At 41.4% G+C, this 25,236-nt stretch overlaps 1 pseudogene; it reads left to right on the top strand.

Annotated features, from left to right (window-relative positions):
- Positions 1–9,726: 9,726 nt before the first annotated feature.
- LOC127214588 (BTB/POZ domain-containing protein KCTD20-like) lies at positions 9,727–10,963 on the top strand (annotated as a pseudogene).
- The last annotated feature ends 14,273 nt before the right edge of the window (positions 10,964–25,236 follow it).

Below are 25,236 nucleotides of genomic sequence, written 5' to 3'. Positions count from 1 at the left end.
GAATTTCTTTTATGAATATTGGTGCCTTTGTATTTGGGGTATTGATGTTCTGAATTGAGACTTTTTGCTAATGGATTTCTCCTGTGATGAATACAAAATGACCTTGTTCATTACTTTTGACTGAGTTTGGTTTGAAGTCTAACTTGTTAGAAATTAGGATAGCTACACCTGCTAGCTTCTTTGGTCCATTGGATTGGAAGATCTTTTCCCAACTTTTTACCCTGAGGTTATGTCTGTCTTCGAATCTTAGATGTGCTTCTTGTATGCAGCAGAAGGATGGATTCTGTCTTCGTATCCATTCTGTAAGCCTTTGTCTTTTTATAGGCCACATAATACCATAAATGTTGAGGAAAGTAATGACCATTGATTGTTAATGCTTGTTTGTTTTAGACTAGTTGTTGGCATTAGCATTGTGAATATATTTGCCCTGCTTTACCCTTGGGTTCTGATGAAGTGGGATTATCTATTGCCTATGTCCTTTTTTGAGTGTAGTTAACTTCCTTGGGTTGGAGTTTTCCTTCCAGAACTTTCTATAGGGCTGGATTTGTAGATACTTATTGGAAAAATATGGCTTTATCACTAAATATATTTTTTTCTCTGTCTATATTGATTGAAAGTTTTGCTGGTTATAGTAGCCTGGTCTGGAATCCATGAACTCTTAGAAGTTGTAGAGGATGTATCCAGGACCTTCTGGCCTTGAGAGTTTCCATCTAGACGTAAGGTGTAATCTGCCTTTATATGTTACCTGGCCTTTCGCCTTAATATTCTTTCTTCATTCTGTATGTTAGGAGTTTTGATTATCATGTGTCGAAGGACCTTTTTCCTTTTCTCCAGTCTATTTGATGTTTGGTAAGCTTCTTGTACTTTCATGGGCATGTCCTTCTTCAGATTGGGAAAAGTTCCCTCAATTATTTTGTTGAATATATTTTCTGCACCTTTGAGCTGGGCTTCTTCGTCTTCCTCTATGCCTACTATTTTTAGATTTGGCCTTTTCATGGTGTGCCACATTTCCTTGATGTTTTGTATTAAGGATTTGTTGGATTTAAGATTTTCTATGGTCAATTAATCTATTTCCTCTAGTTTATCTTCAGTGCCTGTGATTCTCTCTTCTATGTCTTGCATTGTGTTGGTTATGCTTGTGTCTGTAGTTCCTGATTGTTTGCCCAGGTTTTCTATTTCCAGCATTGCTTTAGTTTGTGTTTTATTGTCTCTATTTCAGTTTTCAATTGTCTTGAACTGTTTTCTTCACCTGTTTGGTTTTTTTTTTTTTTTTTTTTTTTGTCCTTCTGTACCTTCTTTAAGAGATTTGTTCATTTCTTCCATTTTTTAAAATTTATTTTATATAACCAAGTCCATTTAAAAGAAAACAAACATTTATAAACATATTTGCAAACTTGGGCATCGTTCTTTCTAAACTACTTCCGGCTGGTAACGGGCGCTGGCATGGGGGATTGTAAGAAGATGCAGAAATCCTGGCTGTAGTCTGTAAGGCTGCTATGTCCAGCTGTTTTGAATGTAGGATAACCTGGTACTCTGTTTCAGGTGGTCTGGCTTGATCCAACCACATTAGTCTGGAAGGAATCCACAGCTTTTCATTTTCTGTGGAAACAAAAATAGAAATAATTTTCCACAGTAACTTGTCCTTGAACTTAAATTTTGGAGTCAAAGCATTATTTTTTATTTAATTTATCATTTTACATGTCAATCCCAGTTCCCTCTCCCTCCCTCCCTCTCTCCCTCCTTTCCTCCCTTTTACCCTCTCTACCCTCTCACATGCACCCTGACCACCCTCCCCTCCCATCCCCCACCCCAATTCCATATGTAGGGGAGTGCCATCCAGTTGGGGCCATGTGGAACTGACAGGTCATGTGAAGTAGGGACTAGGGCTTCTCTCCTGTTTCTAGGTTAAGGCAGTTATCCCTCCATGGGGGGTGTGTTAGCAAGGTCATTTTGTGTACCAGGGATACATCCTGGCTCCACAGTCTGAGGTCCCTTAGACTGCTCAGTCCTTCTGGCTGAGCCCCATACAGGGAGGCCTGAGTCAGTCCCATGCTGGCTTCCCAGCTATCAGTCTGGTGGCCCATTAGCTCCTCCTTGTTCAGGTAAGCTGTCTCTGTGTGTTTCTGCTGCCTGGTCTTGTCCTCTCCATCTGCATCAGTGTTTATGTATGGGTGTTTGCTCCTGTTTCCTACAGGCATTAGATGAGGGCTCCATGGATAGGTTAGTTATTGATCTCACTATCCAGGAAGGGCATTTATGGTAGTCTTTCCATGGAAGCTTAAATTGTTAGTTGGCAGCAGTCTTGTAGTTCTCTAGACCTTTCTTTGTGTTCAATTTTATCTTCAAACCAATATTGGCTCCCTCTTTTATGTTCTCTCTCTCTCTCTCTCTCTCTCTCTCTCTCTCTCTCCTGTCTTCTATTCCTAACCGGGCTCAATCTTCCTGGTCTCATGTGTTCCCCTTTCCTCCCCCTCGTTTTCTCCTACTTCTCTCTCCATTCGCTGCCCCCCCCACTTCCCCTGTGCTCTGGGGGGACTTGTCCCTTCCCAGTTCTGTGAGGGACTTTATAGGAATCTCTTAGAATACATCTACTATCCTAGTTCTTCTGGTGGTGTGAATTAGAGTCTGGTGATCCTTTGATCTAGGCCTAAAATCCATATATGAGTGAGCACATACTATGTTCCTCTTTTTGTGACTGGGTTACCTCATTCAGGATGGTTTCTTCAAGTGACATCTACTTGCCTGCGAATTTCAAGATACCATTATTTTGTTTCTCCACAGTAGTATTCCATTGTGTAGATGTGCCGCATCTTCATTATCCATTCTTCAATTGAGGGGCATCTAGGTTGCTTCCAGGTTCTTGCTATTACAAATAGTGCTGCTATGAACATAGGTGAGCACATGTCTTTGTTGCATGGATGTGGATCATTTGGGTATATGCCTAAGAGAGGGATTGCTGGGTCCTGTGGTAAACTAATTCCCATTTTCCTGAGGAACTGCCATACTGATCACCAAAATGGCTGTATTAGTTTGCACTCCCACCAGCAGTGGAGGAGTGTTCCCATTTCTCCACATCCTTTCCAACATGAGTCATCATTGGTGTTTCTAATTTTAGCCATTCTGGCAGGAGTAAGATGGTATCTCAAAGTTGTTTTGATTTGCATTTCCCTGATAGCTAAAGATGTTGAGCACTTTCTTAAGTGTCTTTCAGGCTTTTTGATTTCCTCTATTGAGAATTCTTTCTTCAGTTCTGTACCCCATTTTTAATAGGGTTATTTGGTGTTTTGTTGACTAGTTTCTTGAGTTCTTTGTATATTTTGGAGATCAGCCCTTTGTCAGATACAGCATTGGTGAAAAACCTTTTCCAAGTCTGTGGGCTGCCGTTTGATCTTGTCCACTGTGTCCTTTGCCTTACAGAAGCTTCTAAGTTTGAAGAGGTCCCATTTATTAATTGTTTCTCTCAGTGTCTGTGCCCCTAAACCAATTTGTTCAAGGTTACCTCCTACTTTCTCTTCTAAGAGGTTCAATGTGGCTGGATTGATGTTGAGGTCGTTGATCCATTTGGACTTGAGTTTTGTGCATGGCGACAGACATGGGTCTATCTGCAGTCTTCTACACACCCTCATCCAATTGTCCCAGCACCATTTGTTGAAGATGCTGTCCTCGCCCCATTGTATAATTTTAGCTGTTTTGTCGAAAATCAGGTGTTCATAGGTGCGTGGATTAATATCAGGATTTTTAATTCGATTCCATTTGTCTACTTGTCTATTTTTGTGCCAATACCAGGCTGTTTTCAGAACTATAGCTCTGTAGTAGAGCTTAAAGTCAGGAATTGTGATGCCTCCTGAAGTTCTTTTATTGTACAGGGTTGTTAGGTATCCTGGGTCTTTTGTTTTTCCATATAAAGTTGATTATTATCCTTTCAAGGTCAGTGAAGAATTGTGGTGGGATTTTAATGGGGACTGCATTGAATCTGTAGATTGCTTTTGGCAAGATTGCCATTTTTACTATGCTTTGAAGGCCTGTTTCCTATGCTACTTACGAGGGACGTGTTCCGTATCCTTCTGCCTAGGGGAAATTCCTCGGACCATGGGCAGAGAGTGCTGTGTGCACAAGAGTAGACTTCTGGTGAGTCACTGTTAGTCAGCCAAGAAGCAGACCCCTCTGGGGCGGTCCAAATGGCGTGCAGCGGTGTGTCATCCATCAGTCCTCCTAGTAATGCAGGCAGTGGGACTCGTGGGCACCATTTCTTCCATTTTTTTGATCATTTTTTCTTCGATATCTTTAAGGGATTTTTCTCACATTGTCTTTGAAGGCCTCTATAATTTTTATGAAGATATTTTTAAATCGTTCTCTTCTGCCTCATCTGCTTTCAGGTATTCAGGTCTAGTTGGTGTAGAGTCCCTAGATTCTGATGGTGTCAAGCTTTTGTTTTTATCCTTAAGTGTTTTCTTGTATTGCTGTCTTCCCATTGCTTCTTTCAGTAGGTGTAGGTGGGGTCTCTCTGTCTCTCTGTGGTACTCCCCAGGTGGGCTAAGGTAGGTCAGAAGTTCGATGTCTGTAGTTCTATGAGTTCCAAACTCTCTAGGAGGTCTTTTCTCAGGTAGAGGCCAGGCAATATCCAGAAGTAAGGGATTCAGGATGGTCCCAGGTGGGTCTCATGTGCTCAGAGCAGCTCCAGGAAGTTAGTGGAAGGTAGCAGGATTATTGGATCAGCCCTCTGTGGATGGAGGTCATGCTCTTTGTGTGTGTGTGGTGGGTGTGTATCAGAGCATCAGGAACGCTATTGCTGGGGACAGGACACAGTGGGGAGCAAGATTCAGGGCCAATCCAGGGAGTTCCCAGGGATGGATGTTGGGGGGGGGGAAATTCAACCCGAACTGGTCCCAGACTTACCTCTCAATAGCTTAGTAATGGCACAAAAATAGACAGTTATACCAATGGAATCGAATTGAAAATCCTGATATTAACCCACACGCCTATGAACAACTGAATTTGACAAAACAGCTACAATTTTACACTGGAATTAGGAAAGCATATTCAACAAATAGCATCCCTAGCATTATACAGAATATCATATCCACAGAGGTAATCTGGTTGGGGAACTGACAGTAACCAAAATCACTGACTTTACAAACTTTACTCACATCTTTCAAAAAACCAAAGAGGCATTTATAAAAATTAGTATTACAGTGTGTGTGTGTGTGTGTGTGTGTGTGTGTGTACCCATACATATATGTAAATGAAAGTGCCTGCAGAGGCCTATGGTGCTCTGTCCCATACAACTCCAGTGTGACCTTGATGCTGGGAACCAAACTCTGCAAAAGCACTGTGTGCTCTTAGCTGCTGAGGCATTTCTCCATCCCTGGCCAGTTTTCTTAAACTAAAATAAACAAACAAACAAATACACAGACAAAATACATAAAGCCTAACTAAAATAAACAAAACCCAGGGTAATGGATCAGAGATTTTTCTGGTTTTTAGCCTGCATTTCATTTTTACTGTTAGTTTTTTTTTTTTCTGCTACAAATCAAAACACACATACTTCAACATGTGTACCTTGAAGTGGGAAAAGTAAAAATTCCCTTTTACTTTTCTGACCTTTTCTTCTAGGCTCAAAGCCTGAGTGTGTGTCAAATAACTAACTAGCTTTAGCAAGCTAAAATCTCAGAACCACCACATTTTTCAACAATCAGTATACATTATTAAGTTTTAAAACATATGGGTATCTTAAATATCTCAATGTGACAAAAAAAAATCTTACCCTGAATGAACTTTTAAGTGAGCAATTATGCTTGAATGATAATGAACTAATATTATTTTCAACTTTTCTATAGTTTCTCAGTTTTTAATGGTTATATACTACTTGTACTTACTAATGATTGTATACTTATAGTACTTCACAGGAAGAGGCATGGTATTATAATGTGTTGCATTGCAAAGATAGCACAGGAAGTTCCTGTACACTTCTCTCCCTCCCTTTCCTGTTATCAGTATCTGATATTACTATGGTACAGTTGTCAGTATTAAGAAACCAACATTGATACAGTGTTTTAGTGAAACTCCAGATAAAATTTTGTGCCTACTGAGTAGCATTCAGGGTACTAGAAGATACTCTACAAGCTACCAGAAGAGAAAGGCAATCATCATTATCACCCAGTCACAAACTCGAGGTTGACAACAGTTAACTGCCTGCAAGATGTAATGGTACAATAGTGACCTAATGCTTGACTGGATTTATGATTCACTCTGTGAGATGGAACCTATATCCGATAATACGGAAGGTCAAGAACACAGGACTAGGTAAGTCAGAGATTAGAGGGGAAGTCTACTAATATGATTCTGCTAAAGGGACACGAAACAAATTACTGGTGCCAGATTACTGTACCCGTATATCTGTGCTTCATTCAGCCCTCATAAGAGAAGCTTCATATAGTAGATAAAAATTAAGACACAGACCCTAACTGCAGAATATGCAGAAGACTGCGAGATGTTGGAGCAGTTACCCTTAAATACAATAATTTCATCCAACCAATCCCTTAAGTTTGGGGATGTACCAGGAAGAAGAGGTGGGAAGACTGTAAGAGCCAGAGGTGGTGGGTGACTCAAAAGAACCAGTGTTTGCTCAATACATGTGGACTCACGGAGACTGAGGGGGCATGCACAGGTCAGTCCCAGCAATGAGAATGAAACTGACACAAAATCTATTTGCAATTGATAGCTGCTGGCAAAGAGAAAGCTATTTTCTTCAAATAAGTGTCACTGTGTCTATCAACCAGGACAGACAACCATGCGCAGGAGTGGCTTTTCAACACAAAATGAGCTCCAGGTTTTCTTTGCCATTGTTGCTAGATTTTTGTTTGTTTGATTGATTTTGAGGTAGGGGGCTTGTTTTTATTTTTCTTACTATCTTTTGAGGGCAAGAGGCAAAAAAGAAAGAAAGAAAAGTTGTGTGGGTAGGGAGGTAGCAAGTGTCTGGGAGGAATTTCAGGAAGAAAAACATGATCAAAATATTATTGCATGAAAAAATATTTTTAAAGTAAAAAAACAGTTATCTGGATTCACTTACTCATCCACTCATGTTATTTTTCTCTTCCAAGGACAATCCATGATGCACACTGGCTTTTCTTGAGTATGTGTGTGTATATGTATATGTGAGATCATGTATGCAACTGAGCATGTACAACAATAAGAATTTACCTTTAACATCTTTATTCTAATTCTTATCCTACAAAACCTAGTAATTTAGACTGTACAATTCCATGTTTTAGACTGTTCATAGAGCTATGTAGCATCATCTAATTTCAGAGCACTGTCATATCAGTACTTTTCTATTCGTCCTAGACAAGCACTAATATCTGCTTACTGAAAAAATATCTTATGAATGTGCCATGTACTCTTAGTCTACTGTGATATTTCTTTCACTTAGCAAAATATTTCCAGGTCCATCCATGTTGTAGCATCATTGTTTTATTAATGTTTAAAAACATTCATATTACTTTTCTATTCATCAAGTAATGAACATTGGGGTTGTCTTGACTTTCCACCTGCTATGAATAATGAACAACCCTTCAACCAAAGAATGGATAAAGAAAATGTGCATTTACATAATGGAATATTACTCAGAGATAAAACAATGACACATCTTGAAATTTCCGGACAAATGAATGGATCAAGAAGAAAACATCGTGAATGAGATACTCCAGACCCAGAAAGATAAACACTCTATGTATTCCCTCCTAAGTGTCTATTAGATGACAAGCATATAATAATCAGGCTATACTCCACAACCCCAGAGAAGCTAGGTAAAAGATTTTCCCTAAGAGGGACACACATGGAAGGACCCAGGAAAGGAAAACAGTTAAGATCTCCTGGGTAAACTGGGAAGGGAAAGAAGGAAGTGGATAAGGGATGACAACATTAGGGATCAAGAAGACAAAGTTGGAAAAGGGACAGACGGAAAGAGCAGTGAAAGAGATATCTTGATAGAGGGAGACGTTATGAGGTTTGTGAGAAACCTGGTGTTAGAGAAATTTTTGGGAATCCACAAGGACGACCCCAGCTAAGATTCCTAGAAATAATGGAGAGTGTGTCTGAAGTGTCTTCTTCTTTCATTAGAATGATGACTACTCTGTGATCATAGTAGCTACATCCAGTAATTGATGGAAGCAGATGTAGTGACCCATAGCCAAGCACTGGGCTGAGCTCCCGGAGTTCAGTTGAAGAGATGAAGGAGGGATCATATGAACAACGGGGGGGGGGGGGTCAAAATCATGATGGGAAAACCACAGAGATAGCTGACCTGATCTTGTAGGAGCTCACCAACTATGGACTGACAACTGGGGCACCTGCATGGGACTGAACTAGACCTTCTGAGTGTGGGTGACAGTTATGTGACTGGACATGTTATGGGGGGGCTGCAGTGGCACTAGGACCTATCCCTGAAAAAGAACCTGGATTTTTGAACTCCATTGCCTAAGGTGGGATACCTTGATGATCACTGATAAGGGGGGAGATGAAGGGTAGGAAGGGGTGGAAGTGTGTAAAACAAAAAAATTAATTTTTAAACAATAAAAATTCCCACAGAAAACCTACACTATTTCTAAAAGAGTAAACACCTCACACCTTTTCCCCTTCTTTCACTTACCATCCATATCATACAAATGTCCCAACATACCACTCTGAAGAGATGAAATGAAAAAAGCTCCCCATTGTCCAACACAGACTTCAATCACAGTGTTTCAACACTGGAGCTGCCAGTCCAACCTCCCAGCAAAACGGAATCACTTGAGGACATATGCAAGAAATGCACTTCTTCCTACTGTCAGCTTCCCTCTCTCCTCCAATGTAGCAAGTGAGGAAAGACACACACAACACAACAACAATCACTTCCATATGGATGTTTGTCCTAGTCGGTTATAATTATATATAGTTTGATGCTGTTGGAGTGTACTGTTAACTTTAAGAGAAGCAAGCATCAAACTCCCAGCTTGCCCATGTACCTTGGTCAGGGATATTTATACCCACAATATTTAGGTTTGTCAGGTAAACAGTTGTAAAACACATCTACTCCATTTCTTATTTTAAACACTGTAAACTAAGTTAGTACAACTGACTTGAATCATTGCTTCCTTCTCTACTTAGTGGTTTTTGAATAGGCAAGGGGGTGGTGTGCTTAAGTCTCTGAACTATGTATTCTGCTAACACCCAGTCCAGTTCAATGTTGAGCAATCAGAGAAATGTCATAAAGCCATACATAATGTTTTCAGGGCCAGGGGAAAAAGGAAAAGTTAAGCTGATTATAACTTAGACACTCTGGTGGTTTGAATAACAATGGCCCTCACAGGCTGTGCACTAGTTGAAATGTTAGGAGCTATTGCCCTGTTGAGGTGGGTGTGGCCTTGCTGGAAGAATTAAGTGACTGGGGTTGGCTGTGAGTTTTCAGAAACCAAGGCAAGACCCAGAGTCTCTTTTTCTGTTGCCTAGAGATCCATATAAAGAACTGTCTGGTAATTCTCTTCCATCTTCCATCATGTCTACCAGTATGCTGCTATGCTTCTCACTATGATGACAATGGTCTAAACCTTTGAAGCTGTAAGCATGTCCCAATCAAATGTTTTACTTTATAAGATTTGCCATGCCGGGAGCACAGTGGATCCTGGCGATGGTAGCTGCTTTCTGGCATCCCGGGTGGTGTCGGGACTCTGGGCCTAGAGGGCCGGCTTCCTCTCTAAGAATGAATGGTCAACAGGGCAGTGATGGCGACAGGTTATTGCAGCCAAAGCTCAGCTGCCTAGGAGATAAAACCTAAGCTGCCATTCGAGAGAAAGAAAGCAGCAGTTTGGTGTCCTCTGGACTTTATGTTCTCACTTATCCCCTAGCTATCAGGAATGAAGACTTTGCACTTGGCTATGCCCCTCGGCCAGCAAGCCTTCAGTATCCTCAAATAATGCCACTCCCTGAAGATAGCCTCCAGAGTTGAAGCAAGCAGAACCACAAGCCCTTCATCGTTTCAGACAGATTTGGAAACATTGCCATAGGCTTCGGAGGTAGCTCTCACTCCCAAGCCCCAGAGAAAGTGACGCTTCTTGTAGATGGCACACGTTTTGTGGTAAACCGCTTATCCGGATACCATGTTGGGAAGGATGTTTGGACCAGGAAGAGAATACAACTTCACAAGACCCAATGATAAGAGTATGAGATTGCAAAAAGGATCAGTGCCAACTGTGTTCCACACAGTGATGGATTATTACAAAACTGGCACCATCAACTGTCCTGATGGCATCTCTATCCCAGATCTGAGAGACGCGTGTGACTATCTCTGAATTAACTTTGACTTCAACACTATCCGATGTCAAGATTTAAGTGCTTTACTCCATGAGCTGTGCAACGATGGTGCCCACAAGCAGTTTGATCACTATCTCGAGGAACTTATTCTGCCCACCATGGGGGGCTGTGCCAAGAAAGGGGAGTGAGAGTGTCACATTGTCATGCTGACAGATGAGGACTCTGGACTGGGATGAAGACCACCCCCCACCCATGGGGGAAAAGTATTCCCAAATACTCTACAGCTCCAAGCTCTACAGATTCTTCAAATACATCGAGACTCAGGATGTTGCTAAAACAGTGTTGAAGGAACGGGCCTGAAGAACATTCGCATTAGAATTGAAGGCTACCCTACCTGCAAAGAAAAGACTAAGAGGAGATCTGGTGGGAGGTCTGAAGTTATCTACAATTATGTACAGCCCCCTCTATCCAGATGTACTGGGAGAAGGAAGAAGGAAAGATTCACCATGTGTATTTCCATTGTGTTCGCAGCAAATCCCTCACTAATTTGGTGGCTGCTAGAGAGGATGTCTTGGAAGACCAGGAGATAATAATGCACCACCCACCTTAAGTGGATGAACTTGAGAGGTTAAATGCTCCACTCTCTCAGATGGCTCCTAATGACTTCCAAGATTAGGGACAATCCCACCTGCCTCTCCGTTGCCAGAGCTCTTCTCTTTGTGGGTACCCTCAACCTGTCCTGTGTTTTCTCATCCTAAGGAGATGCTTCCTCCCATCTATTTCTGTCCCCTCTCAGTTGTTGTTATACCCTTTTCTGAGTCTGCCTCTGGCTGGGTAAAGAAACTCTGTGGTAATTAGGTGACCAGCCTAGCCAGCCCTGGTAAACATACATTTTGTGTCTGGTGCAGTTGGTTGGGTCTTGTACAACTACAGGAGAGTTGGTTGACTACTGTCACTTGATGGCAGTGACGTCAAGGCTGTTCTTAGGAAGAAGGGTATTTTCTGTGTCACAGCATCTTCACCGTGGCAGATCTACCTTGCTCAGAAAAGAACTGAAGTGTAACTAAACAACCCTGGTTTTTGTGGTGATCATTGTTGTCTTGGTGAGGGGAAGGCCAACATTCAGAAGTTACTTCCGGGAGTTTACTGGCTCACATCTGAGGTCAGGTTTGGCCCTGACTTTGTTGGTGCTATGTCTGCCCACTAAGGGCTGAGCAGCCCACGCCCTGGTTCAGTGGTGCTTCCCCTGTGCTGATCCATCGGTGCCACTGCAGTGTGATTGTGTCTGTGTGTGTAGTGTTGAGGTGTGAGCAGTCATTTCTTTGTCCTTAGGAGTTGGGTCCCTGCCTTTTATGAAGTAGGTCTTACCCCACGCCTTTACCTTGCAGTGGCTCCAGCCCATGGAGTTTGAGTAGGAGGCAGTAAAGGCTCATGGGTGGCAATGGATGGTGGGAACTGAAGGCAGGCCTGGGACACAGGCTGGCCGTGTGGAGAGGAGGCTTCTGTACTCTCAGGCCCACCCTTACCTACATTTCAGTCTTGAGGTCTGGTGCCCCACTGCAGTCTTGCCTGCTGTTCCCAGAGTGGGCACATTGTTTAGTGTTCCTTGCAGGGTCAATGACTTGGTTCTAGTCATCTTTGGAGTTGGTTCCTGGCTGTCAGAGGAAGAGGACTTCTCTAATAAAGAATGGATTTGGAGCTTACATATCTTTTGTAAGTGCCTGAATAAGAAAGTCAGGCTGTGTGCACAGACAGACTCATGAAAAAAGTGACTTTACTCAGAGTAAAGCAGGGTAGAAGATAACCTGAACCTGAGGCTTGATTGTTCAGTATGTCCTTGTAGCCTGTGTAGTGGATGGAAACACCTTAAAGGAGGTGCAGAATAGGGACACAGTATTAAAAAGTCAGAAATTAGATGGCTCTCCATGGGAGATGGAAGAGACTGGGTGGGTACAACAGTGCCTTAGTACTGTATCCAGCACCTCAGGAGAGTGAGCAGGCCTGAGAAATGCTGTAGGAACACCACAGAGGGCGGGGCGCCCTCTCAGACATAGGGCGTGTCTTAGGGAGAATGAATGAATGCTCAGAGCACAGCCTTCAGCTTACAGTGTGATTCCCTTTGCTTTGAGTCAGGAGTTTTAGTGCTGCACTCACTATCACTTACTGCCCTCTGTAGTTTGAGGTGGGTGCAGGGAGCACAGCAGGGCCGCCCCTTCCCAGGAGGCAGAGCCACTTTTGTGCCTGCATGGGATCACTTCTGGAAAATTACATTTTCTCCTAAAGGCAAAATGCTTATAGATTTTGCCTCTTTACTTTGAATTTACTTTTGAATTTGCACTTGTTCACCTACCAGTGTTTACAGAATCCTGTATATGGGATGCTTTTTCTATAATAAAATATTTTTATTCGTGGAAAAAAAAATGAGTTGCCATGCCAACTTCAACTTCAGAGATTACCTGTGAAATCACCATTGTTAGACTTAACTGATCAGAATGGCTAAATAAGCTATAGCAATTTGTAATTAATGATAAAAATGCTTTATTATTCTCCTAAAAAAAGAGTTGTCATGTTCATGGTGTCTCTTCACAGAAATAGAACACTGACTAAGACAGACACACTTTGCTAGTACTAAAAATAATGCATCTCTTCACATTCCGTAAGCTACACAACACAACTGTACAGAATTCCTTCCTACCAAGCCACCTGGAGTCCCATAAAAAAGGCTGGTAGGTGGTGAAACAGTATAATTTCCATCATCCTTCTGTTCAAATGACATCTTTTTGAAATTTGTATATTCATTTGTGAGTTTAGCTTTGGGAATCAATGTCACAGTGTGAATGTGGACATCAGAGAACAGCACTCATGTTTGGTTCTCTCCTACTATGTGGAATTCTGGAGGCTGAATTCTGGAGGGTTAGAGGCAAGTGCATTTACTGACTGAATCATCATATATTCAGAAGCATCATTTTAATAAACACTTTCAAAAGTTATGTGTATTTATCAAAGTTATCATTTTAGCCACCAGGAAGTAGCCAATGACACAATATTGGACAATATACTAAATCCTTTACAGTTGATGCATTCCTAAAAACATGTAATGCTACTACCCTTGCAAGGAAAAGAAAAAAAAAAAAAACTTCACACAAGTGAGATGTTCAAGACTTCAAAACCATGCAAAGAAAAGTAAGGATCTGAACTGAAATTTTATAACTACAAAAGTGTATTTCCACGAAATTGTGCTTTCTGCCAATTTCACAATAAAAGACTATAAAAAGCTATGAATGAATTCTTCCTTCAGGAGTTTAGTAATCTCATCAAGCAGGAATGTGAGGAACAGACTGTAAACTGCAATCCATTTCACAGTGTGCCATTTGGACCCCACTTTTCTTCAAGAACAATTTAAAGAGTTTTTCAAAGCTGGAAAAAGATAAACAAACCAGTTATTTGGCCCTACAGAAACCTACGCAGGTTAGCCTTGAGTTCAAAACCAGCCTAGACAAGGATGTAGAGAATTTTCTAGCAAAGACAGTATATAGCAAAATCCATCCACTTATAGTCCTTAAAAGGAGAAAAAAATGTCTAGTAGACACTATTTTTACTACATACACTCTCCATTTAGTGAAGCAAGTCAAATTCTAAGAAACTCTAAAACACAAGCATGTATTCTCACATGTTATCACAGTCCAGGGAAGGAAAGCAACTGGTATCCTGATCACCTGATTTTGTAGACAATTATGTAACTCCCTATTAATTTCTACCTTTTGCCAACACCCTGTTCCTCACCACATATAGCCAGGAAAGAAAAATTAAGCAAAAGGATTGTAAGTTCTGGATTCCTGTGATTTAAGAATCGTTTCCCTTGGTTTCATCAGGAAAATAAAGCTGGAATTCATGTAAAGAAAAGTTAAACAAACCTGAAAACCCAGGAAATACTTCTACAGGTTATTCAAACAGAAAACAAAGCAAATATCATTTGTATTATTTCTCAAAGAAAACTTTTAACACTAACAGATGACAAAGTGAAACAATTGAAATTAAGTTGAAATGACATGTCTGACATGGTCACTGTGTTTCAGTATGATTGACAGTATACATAAGCTAGTTTCATTTGGGAACTAAAACTAATTATCATCATAGCATATCTCCAGTCAACCAAATGCAGTGGAATGAATCCAACCAAAACTTAAGAAGGCAAATCCCCAAGACATGAAGGTGTACAAAAGTGACATCGATTTATCTCAGTCCCCTCACCTCATCTGAACTCTTTACAATGACCTTTCAAGAACTGGAGCGCTTTCCTGATCTCAGCAATCCAAAGATTAAAAAAAAAATTAATAGGCAACTTCTAGAAATAAAAGGGGATACGGGGATGAGGATAGTATTAAAAAAAAAGCACATCTGTTTGATGAACTCTCAAAACTAAACTACTTTACTGTGGAGTTGAGATCCAAAGACCAAAAACGAAAATGTTTTTCAGTCCAATTTTCATTGTAAATTCCTGAATTCTCAGTAGGATCCAGCAACTTAATGTGATGAAACCGTCTCTTTGCAAGATGGGAACGGAATGGGGTTACACTTTCTCAAAGAGAACAAAATTGAAGGTTTCCTCATCAATAGTTTTATGTGTCTTGCAAGTACTATTTACTCACTAGGTCTGCAAGTGCTAGCTGCTGTCCTAAGGCTTGATGGCGGAGGAGCCAGATGGCACAGTTCCTGGATCATTGCTGCATCTTGGGAAGAAAGCCTGGAAAAGCCCTTAAGGCAGCAGGGGCTTGAGGTGTTTACCCTGCTCAACTGCCCCAAGGAGCACATTACAGGGCAATAGACAGTCCAGGCCTCACCGAATAGTCTTCCCTCAAAGGAAAGCCTCAGCAGGGGACACTGAAGCAGGCAGCAGGAGAATGGGGATTCTAGGAAGATGGGGTCAGCAGCCATGACTCCCATGCCAAGTAGCTGAAGATACAGAGGCAAGTCCCCCATTCTCTTCACATCACTGCAACCTCTCCTGAAAATCCCAAACTGCTCTCAGGGCTCCCTGCAGGCTTATATATTGCTGCTCTGCTCCTTGAGGGCAGAGAAGGACATATTTGGCAACTCACTTGAATGGGGTTGGAGAAGAATAAAGCATCACTATGGGGATGGGAACCAAACAGCAGCTTTTCCTCCAAATCCCCACTGACCTGTACACAGCCCTGCCCACTCTCACTAGTGCAGCCTGGAAACCATTAGTAGACAGGGCAAGAGCTTAACACTATTGGATGAATCAGCTGCTCATCACGGGGTGTGAACCCAATAGAAAGGCTTGCAACTGTTGGCTCCAGCACTGGGCTGACATCAACTGCAGCCAAGGGCAAAGTGATCAAAGTTGGGTGGCTGGCAACAGCTGCTGGGGAAATGCCCACTCATGTTCTCCTACACCCACCATCTTCTGGAGCTGCCCTTCCTCAGTGCTTCTGGTGTTTAACTAAGTCCAAACATTTACCACACATTAACATATTGTACCCTGCTGTTTCATGTCTAACCAAGAAATGGAGTCTTCTGAGTGTCCAAGGAGGAGTAATGCCAGCTACACAAGAAGTGCTTTGGATGGGTGGCTGGCCCATTGACAGAATGAAGAGTATCACAGTATATCTTGTGATTTGAGCTACTCGATCACCATGAAGCCATTGACTTACAGTAGCCCTGGATTTGAGAAATTATCTAGTGGCTTCAGAGAAACAAAGTATGGGCATGTGGCCAGTGATGACTTAAGAGATTATATTAATTGGTTACGGGATTTAATTTCTAATTATTACATATTTTAATGTATTATTATGGGAAACAGGCCTATCATAACAAACCATTTTTGGCAGATGTTATCTCTTCAGTGAATAGAAAGTAAAAAGATTATGGGGGTATAAATATCAAGGAATAAACTTGAGGTTTTCTATGCAGCCTAGACTTCATTTATTTTGTTTGAAGTAAGAATGGCAGTTTCTTAGGGGAGGAGGGTATTGACTGGAAAGGAACAGTTCAGAGTCTCTGAAGTATTGGTGCTGTAATTAGATCTAGGTTATTAAAACTTAAATATATGGAAATGCCATGCAGCTGTACCCCTTGGTGAATGCCCCTTTAGAGCTTATGACAGTTGATTGATTTTTGGAATGGGAGAGTAAGTTTTTTTTTTTTTTTGTAAGAATTGAATATCAATTGGTCTACAGTGCCTCAGTGAATGGCAAAGCACCAGTATGTATATATGCAGCATGAATTAAACACAGTGAATTAAAAGTTTTTAAAGAAAAAAGAGAACAAGAAGTGGTGGCCAGTGGGATGATTCATGAATTAGTGATGTGCACCAAACCTGGTGATTTGATTTGTATCTAGAAAGGAAGGTAAAAGAAATGAAAGGAAGAGGAAGGGGATAGAAAAGAAAGATGAACAAGAAGAATAAATCTGTTTCTGCATTCTGGATGCCCTATATACACTTTTCTGGAATTCCAAGACACCTGAAATCTGCAGGTGCTTTGCATTCTGTGGCTTACAGGGTATTTGTGCCTTAGTGGCTTCAGTGGTTTGGTGCAATGGCTGGAATTCTAATGACCAGCCCAATCTGTCTCCCTTCAGTACATTACACTGCTCTTTCTCCCCAGGAATCCACTCCAGGTACAGCAGGTGCAACCAGCTGCTCCTCAGCAAGTACTGGCCTGGAATTAACTTGTCAGGGAGCATGTTCTGAGACTTCTCTGACTCATAACTGTGGGGATGATTCAGAGCACCAAGCCCCAGCCATTCACTCTTTTACTTTTTCTCTGAGTTCATTCACTAAGGGTTGAGATGTTAATTGTCAGCAGTCAAACCTGTTTATGCATGAAACATGGAGTTTAAAGACAATAGAAGGTCAGGTATAATGCTTCTGTCAGATTTGTTTCTCATTGTGTGATTTTCCTTGGCTGAATATATAGGCAGGAAGAAGGGATAGAGAAGAAGGAGAGATGAACAGACAAAGAAAGGAAAAAAGAGAGAAAGACAGAAAGAGAGAAAGAAAGAAAGAATGAAAGAAAGGAAGGAAGGAAAGTATTCTATGGGCCCAAGTTAAAGCCCATTCTCTTCCACCCTTTTACAGTTTTTCAAGCTCATGGGAAGGCCTGTCATAAATTAAACAAAAATAATAATAACAGAAAGATACAACAGAAAGGGAATAGATGTTGGATTTATCATATCTGAATAATTGTGTATTCATAGGCAAGTTGAGACAGGGTGCTATACACCCCAGGCTTGCTTGAACTTAGCATGTAGTTCTGGAAAATCTAGAACTTCTATTTGTCCTGCCCCTACTTCTTGAGTGCTGGGATTTTGAGCAAGAATCATCACAACTGATTTCGTAGAGTTCCTGGCATTTAACTGAAGGCTTTGTTCATGTTATAAAATCACTCTACCAAGTGAATTACATTACCAGCCCCTCACAAGTAAGTTGTTTAACCACTTTCAGTGTATTTAGTTATTACTACTGTAAGAGAGTAACAGTGATATTTACCCATAGTGTTAAAAGTATGGTTAGAAATGTTACAATATTTAGTGCTAGGCATATTAGAAAGTATTTAAAAACAGTAGATATTAATACAGGTAGTAAACATTGCTACCATTTTTATTAAGATTCCCTTTGAAGCAATGAGAAGGTAGCCTCACAAAGCAGAATGAAAATGAAAACGTCATGCTTCTGAATGATAGCGGATTCTTCCAGGCTCCTCTTGATTTGAGATTGGGGTGTATCTGCTACCATAGTAGTTGGATACCAAGGAATCACTTAGGCTATAAGAACACACAAAGCAGTTAATAAAGTACAGATGTAGGAAATAAACCTGGGTCCTGGGTAAGGAAAAAACAGTAGAGACAAGGGATTCTCTATCATGCCAGGCAGCTCACCCATTTACTAAGGGAATCTCCTCAAATAAAAAGTGTAAAGAATTGCACTTGGTCCTTCTTTCTGAATCTATATTTGTTGTGATGATTAACAGAAATCACAGGAATGACGTGTCTATCTCACATAAGTACTTATGAAACTATCACCTCAGGGTTGGATGTTTTTGCTCATGACTGTTACCCAAGAACAAGAACAACTGTGCTAGCAACACAGTGAACTCCTGGCCAGCCTAGTCTAATCAGTAAGACCCTTCCTTAAAAATACAACACAAGACAAAATAAACAAAAACAACCATGTTCTTTATGTTAAAGAAAGAAAACTGACATTCATCAAGTTCCAATTTAGTATCACATATAATTTCAAGCTGTATCATGCTGCCGGTCTCAAATCTGAGTTCCACTACTGTCTGCCTTGTTTTCTCATCTGCAAAGTGGATAGAGTGACTTGACCATGAAATGATATGGTTGGCATCATCATTCAGTTTCAATATAAATGATAGAATATATAAGCTAGTTTAATTTTGGTAAATAAAACATAATTATCATCATAGTATAAAATACAGTGAATGAAATCCAGTGGGATGAATCCACCCAAAACTTAACAATGCCAGGCTTAAACAATTTGTTAATCCCCAAGATTGAATGTGTGCAAATGTGACGTCTTTTTAACTCTGTCCTCTCAACTCACCTGAACTGTTTACAGACAATGACCTTTCAACACATGGAATGCCTCTCCTGACCTGGGCAATCCAGAGGTTTAAAAAATTAACCACATCTCTACAGAGTGTTCTGGAAATAAAAGTGTATAAGGGAGTGAAGTTGGTAACGAAAAGATGCTCACCTCTTTGCAATGAACTCTCAAAATGACTTCACTGTGGAGTGGAGAAGCAAACACCAAACACTAAAGTGTTGCTCAGTCCAGGATTCACAGTGACCTCCTGAATTCTCAGTGGGGTCCAGCAAATTAATCTCAGGCAACCTTCTTGTTGCAAGATTGGATGGGAATGGGGGTTACACTTTCATTATGAGAAGAAAATTGAGTGTTTCACCATCAATAGTTTTAAATGCCTTGCAGGTCCTATTTACTCAATAGGTCTGCAAGTACTAGTGGGTGCCCTATACCTTGATGATTGAGGAGCTGTCTGAAACCAAGAACAAACCACCATGCCTTTACCGCCTCCCTAACTGTACTTGCAAATGTTCCCTGGCTCTAACGTGGAGCACTCTAGGCCAACAATAGCTGTCACTGTTGGGTAAATTTGGCTATTTGGATTTCTGTTCTGGAGTTTTCTTTGGTACCAACATAGGATGCATCTACACGCTGCTCTTCCCTGTAGAGTCAGAGTCCTAGCAAAAAGCATTTGAGACATGAATTACACCTGGGTGGTGGTTTCCCAAAACTTTAACCCCAGCACTATGGAGGAAGGGGGCTCAGTGATAGGCAGTTCTCTGATTTCCAGGTGATCCTGGTCTATTGAGGAAGTTCCAGTGTAGTTTGGGCTACATACAGAACCTTGTCTCCTAAAAACAGTGAGAGGCAGAGAGGGAGGGTCAGAGTGAGGAGGCAGGGACAGGGTGAGGGAGAGGGACAAGGAGAGTGAGAGAGTGAGAGAATGAGAGACAGGGTGAGAATGAGGGTAATAGGGAGAGCCAGGAGAGGAAGCAATCCCTATCCATTCTGGAAGTGAGTGGCCGCATACACCAAGGGGTCTGATGAGGTCACTGTTATCCCTGTCCCTGTCACCACTGTCATCTTTTCTACAGGGCACTAAGCTGAGGAAGGCAAGTGGCAAACTCACTATATCCTGATCATGTGTAGGATTCCTGATGTCTAAGCAGATTCTCAAAGGCTATCTATCCTGCTTTATACTCCTGTTGAAGAAAGCTGACTGAATTGACTTGTGCTGACTGAAAGACCTTACCTAACAAGGAAATGATGTGGAACCCAAATAATTGGAATACAGGGCAGGCTGACTCAGCTATCTGACCAAGGCCACTGTGACTTAGTTCCTGGAATTTGCTAACCACCTGCAATTTATCCTTAACAAGGCCATTAGATAGCGGGATTACAAGATTTTACAGATGGGACCTAGAGAACTAAAGAGATAGCTGCAACTCCCATTTGGTTAGGCAAGATTGATTAGTACACCCTGAGGCCTACTGACCTAAATAGTGAGACCATCTAAAAGGATAAAGAGCATGCTAGAGCCCATGACTCTGGTCATGTACTCAATGATCAGAGGGTCATGTCTGCTCCCTAAGTCTGTGAGATTTGACTTTAAAAATACCCCTGCCCAGACAATGAGGCTTCTCTCTAGTGTGCTTGCTAAGGAGGCCCATTTGTGCAAACATTTCCAGTTCATTAAAGTCTCTTGCGTGCTGCATCAACTGGACTTTGAATTCTTGGGGGAACAGACAGAAATGGGGAGACTCCTCATTCTGAGGGTCTTACATTGACATGTTGGCTGAAAGCAGACACCATCATTCCAGAGACAGTGCACCTCAGATGTCCCCTTAGTGTACAAGGGAAGGAAAGTGAAGATACAAGTTCAGCCAGGGAATACAGGGTAGAGTTGGTCCACAGATCCCAAGCCTGGAATCCTGATTCAGTAATGTTCCCCCATTTCTGTGAATCCAGCTCTCTGACTTTGATTCTGATTGCTCCTGGTATGTCTGCATGCATCATAATGGGAAATCCAGTGAACATCAGAATTGGGCTCTTAAAGTTATTGCAAAGGGCCAACAGAGATCCAACATGACACAAGAAGCCCAAGATTGGTAACACAAATGAATTCCACATCCCACTTGTAACAATGTTATGGTAAGAGGTCATCATTCCTGACCTTGGCTCCTTCTAGTGTCTCTTGCTGAATAGAAGAACTTTGCACCCAGCATTATTTGTAAAAGCCAGAACCTGGAAGCAACTGAAATGCACCTCAACTGAAGGATGGATGGAGAAAATGTGGTACATTTCTACAAACGAGTACTCTTCAGCAGAAAAAAAAAAGAAAAAGAAAATGATTCTTGAAATTCATAATTCATGATTATGTGCCTGCAATCCACATGACCAAAAAAGCTAGGAAACAAGGAGTACCCTAAGACAGACATGTATTTTTCTAGGAAGAAGGGGGAAAGTGACATCTCCTGAGCAAACTGGGAAGATAGGAAGCAAGAATAGAGAGTTAGAAGAAAGAGAGGGGGAGAAGAGAAGGGGAGAAGAGGGCATTGGGGAGCAGTAAGATTGAGGCAGGGAAGAATACAGAAGAGAAAGAAAAAAGACACCATAAAAATCAGCGCCATTATAGGTTTAAAGACAAATCTGGCACTAAGGATATCTGTAAAGGTCTATAAGGATGATCTGCATTATCCTATCAATCTAACCTTAATGCCCTTCCCTGATAATGAGATTTATGACTACTTTATATGCCCTCTTATAGCCTTTATCCAGTATCTGATGAAAGCATAAGCAGACCCTCACAGCTAAATACTGACCCAAACTCCTGGAATTCAGTTGCATAGAAGGAGGAATGAGCAGCAAAGGGATAAAATTCATCCTGGAGAAACCCAAAGAAATTGCTGATCTGAATAAGTGGGAGCTAAAGGACCCCAGACTGTTAGCTGGGAAATCAGAATAGGACTGACCCAGACCCCCTGAATATGGGTGAAAGTTACAAGGACTGAGCTGTCTATGGGGCCTCTGGTATTGGATCCTTATGTATCCCTAGTATGTGAATGGACTTTGGGAGCCCATTCCACATAGAAGGATACTTTCTCTGCCTATTCTCATGAGGGAGGAATGCTTAGGCCCTGCTCCAAATAATATGACAGACTTTGAAGACTTCCTATGGAGTCCTCACCCTCCCTGGGGAGCAGGAATGGGATATGATTGGGGTTGGTAGAAAGACAGGGGATTAGGGGAGGGTGCAGAAACTGAAATTGAAAGGTAAAACAATCTACTTTGTAATGTAAATAAAAATTATCACAAAGTTACAGAAAGAAGAACTTTGTATCCCTTGGAGAGACATGATTGACTCTTATGGTAGACAGCATCACACAAAGACCATGTCCTCAGCAGGAGCTTCTTCCATGGAAAAATTGGAGTTTGCTTGTTCCCCCCAACTTTCAGAGATAAGGATGGCTGCACAGCTTGCTGTGCCCCAATTCCCTCTAACTTTGTCCCTGTAGAGGAGGCAGACATGGTTCTCAATCCTCAATTAGGCTGAATTTTCCACTAACTTATTCATATAAATACATTACTTTTATTTGTTCTCTATGAGAGATATACAGTAGGTTTTTGTTGTTGTTTTGTTTTGTTTTTGTGTGTGTTTGTGTGTGTGTGTGTGTGTGTGTGTGTGTGTGTGTGTGTGTGTGTCTGTGTGTGTGTGTGTGTGTTTGGTGATTTTACTTTGAAACCAGAAGCAGTACAACCATGAAAACCAGTTTCAAATCATCCAAAATATGAAGTCCATTGTGCAATGGCTATTCCCTGCCGAGCCACTGATTATTTTACTTTAAGTGCCTTAAAAGCAAAGGAAATAGAAAATCCCAATTTCCTAATATTATGATCTCTTTTCGAAGGCTCTCTAACCTTTAATTCCCAAGTGAAGACATGTTCAACATCTTTAACAGACCTCAGGAAAAAGAGGAGTCGTCCCTCTAAAGTCTTTTAAGGACAGAGATCATGGTCAGGGTAGCTCTTATTCACTGGAATACATCTACAAGCAGTCTTAATTCAAATGGGCATTGGTCCGTGTACCTTGTACTCATTTGAGAGGAATGTCCATCAATTATACCCTTAAATGGATGCTAAATTAATGGGGTATCAGCTATAGTCAATAGCAAACCAGGATTGGAATGGGCCATCTTGATTTAATTTTGGTGAAGGAAGTGTATTGTTTCTCATGGTTTCTGTCTACTCCTTGAAGGGATCAGTGGAGTTTGACCAGAGACCCTGACACTCCATACTTGGACAGCACAAGGTAAAGTCAGAGATTACCATAGTCACAGTCCCATGTTAACAGCACTGGATATTACAAAAGACCACTTACCTTTGGTTTCCTTGTGGACCCGAGGGAAGACAAGAGAAATGTCCTGCAATTAGAAAGATTACTCCTTTCTTTTCCTGATCACTGAGAATCTCACTGTGACTCGCATAGGCCTGAAATTAATACTGCTTTGTTGTTTGATGTAGAGTTCACAGCACCATACTCAGCCTGAGGGCTCACACACTTGATGGATCCAATATGTCATGTTCCTCTCTCAATAGGTCATCACACTTTCCCAGCAACGTGATGGCTCCAAGTTCTATCTGCTAAGGGCACTGGGCAATTTTCAGAATCTAAGCAGATGGATTCCATGACTGCAAACTTGAACCAATACCCACACTGTAACCAGTTAGGCAGGTTCATACCGAATGTGCTTTCAAACACTTGTTTTGAGTAAGGTGATATCTCTGCAACTATATTTATGCCAACATGGCTTCTCATACTGATGACTAGAGGGATTTTGTGGAAGAATTGTGATATTCTTATTTAATGTTTAGAAAGTCTAGTTTAGGTTGCAACAAGGGATGAACGATGGGGCTTCCAATCAATCTAAGGAAACTCTGGATTTGTAAGGAGGAGGTGCTGAATGCCTTACAACATATTCCAAGAGAGAATCTTGGAGGGGAAACCTGAGATTCTGGTCCATTTATAGAGAAATAAATAGCAGGGCTGAAAAGGCTATTCCTCATGACATCAGCAGTCCCTTCCTCTGAATTCTATAGTATCCTGGAGAGCTCATGGAATTCCATGATGTCACCAGTGTTGTAGCAACACCAACTGCCATTAGGGAAATACTTCAGTGCCTCGTGGTTATATCAGTAGCCATGTTGTCAAGACTAAGGTTTCTGTTTGGAAGAGAAAATGGAGAACATACAGCAGCCAGAGACAGGCAGAAAGAAGCTGCTGTTAGGTCTCAAAATAAAACACGCCAAAATAAGTGGTCCTGGCCTAGGCACAGTGAGTGCTCGGAGGAGATGGGGAGATTACTGGGGATGTGGGCTTGAGCTGGGACTTCCATTAATGGGGTAGAGGTTTGCAAGCCACTGACAAACAAAAGAACATTCCTGCTTCTCATAATTACTGATAGTTTGTGATTCCCTAACATTGGTTTGTCTCTTCTCTATGCCAGGACCTGGAGAAAGAAATCTATTGTGCTTTGGAGCACCTAGTTTTTACCTTACTGTGGTTTGGGTTTATAATGTCAGAAGAGGAAGTATTTAGCAGTGGACAGGCAAGGAACAGTGTGCTTCCAGCTTAGGGCAGCCATCACTGAACTTCAGCCTCAACAGGTTTCTTTAGGTGTAATGAGTTTCTGACACTAATCTCATATAGAGGAAAGAGCACCTAGATAAGATATTATGTTCTCTGGCTGTAAAGCAGAACTGTAACTATCATCCCCTGACAGTGGCATCCATTGGCCTTGAATTAGCAGTTGAGGGTGTCAAGTAATACTCCAGTGTAGCAAAAAAAAAAAAAAAAAAAACAAAAAAAAAAAAAAAACAAAAACAAAAAAAAGTCAGAGTCATGTTACCAGGTCACCAATAAGCTCCTAAATATTAGGTTCCATGTTTCTGTGCTGTCAATGTGTTTGGGTGACTTGGTGAGGTTTTTGACCAAGTTGGCTTCCTGCATGATTTATCTATCTATATCCATGGGCCTGGAATGAACAGCCAGGAGAACTGGGATCCTCATATCACCTGTGTTTTTGAGTACTTTGTCATTTCTCCTGGAATCTGAAAGCACAGGCAGGGTTCAGGGCTGTGGAACATTTTGCATCCTGTACCACTCTATTTAATCCAGAAAGATGATCTTTGTATTCACTTGAAACTTGTGTATGGAGGTAGAGGAAATCCCTAAGTGATTACATAACCACACCTCTACACAGTGTTGTGAGAGCTGAGATCTACCAATGGGGTATCTCATCCTGGCCCAAACTTGATGTATTGTCACGGGGTTCAAACATGATCTTTCTCATCAGTCCTCTGGGTGATCTGTCCTTTCTCTA

This window comes from Phodopus roborovskii, unplaced genomic scaffold (genome assembly GCF_943737965.1).
Source record: "Phodopus roborovskii unplaced genomic scaffold, PHOROB, whole genome shotgun sequence".
NCBI lineage: Eukaryota > Metazoa > Chordata > Mammalia > Rodentia > Cricetidae > Phodopus > Phodopus roborovskii.
Note: the sequence above shows the minus strand (reverse complement) of the source record. Positions and strands in the feature narration are given on the sequence as shown.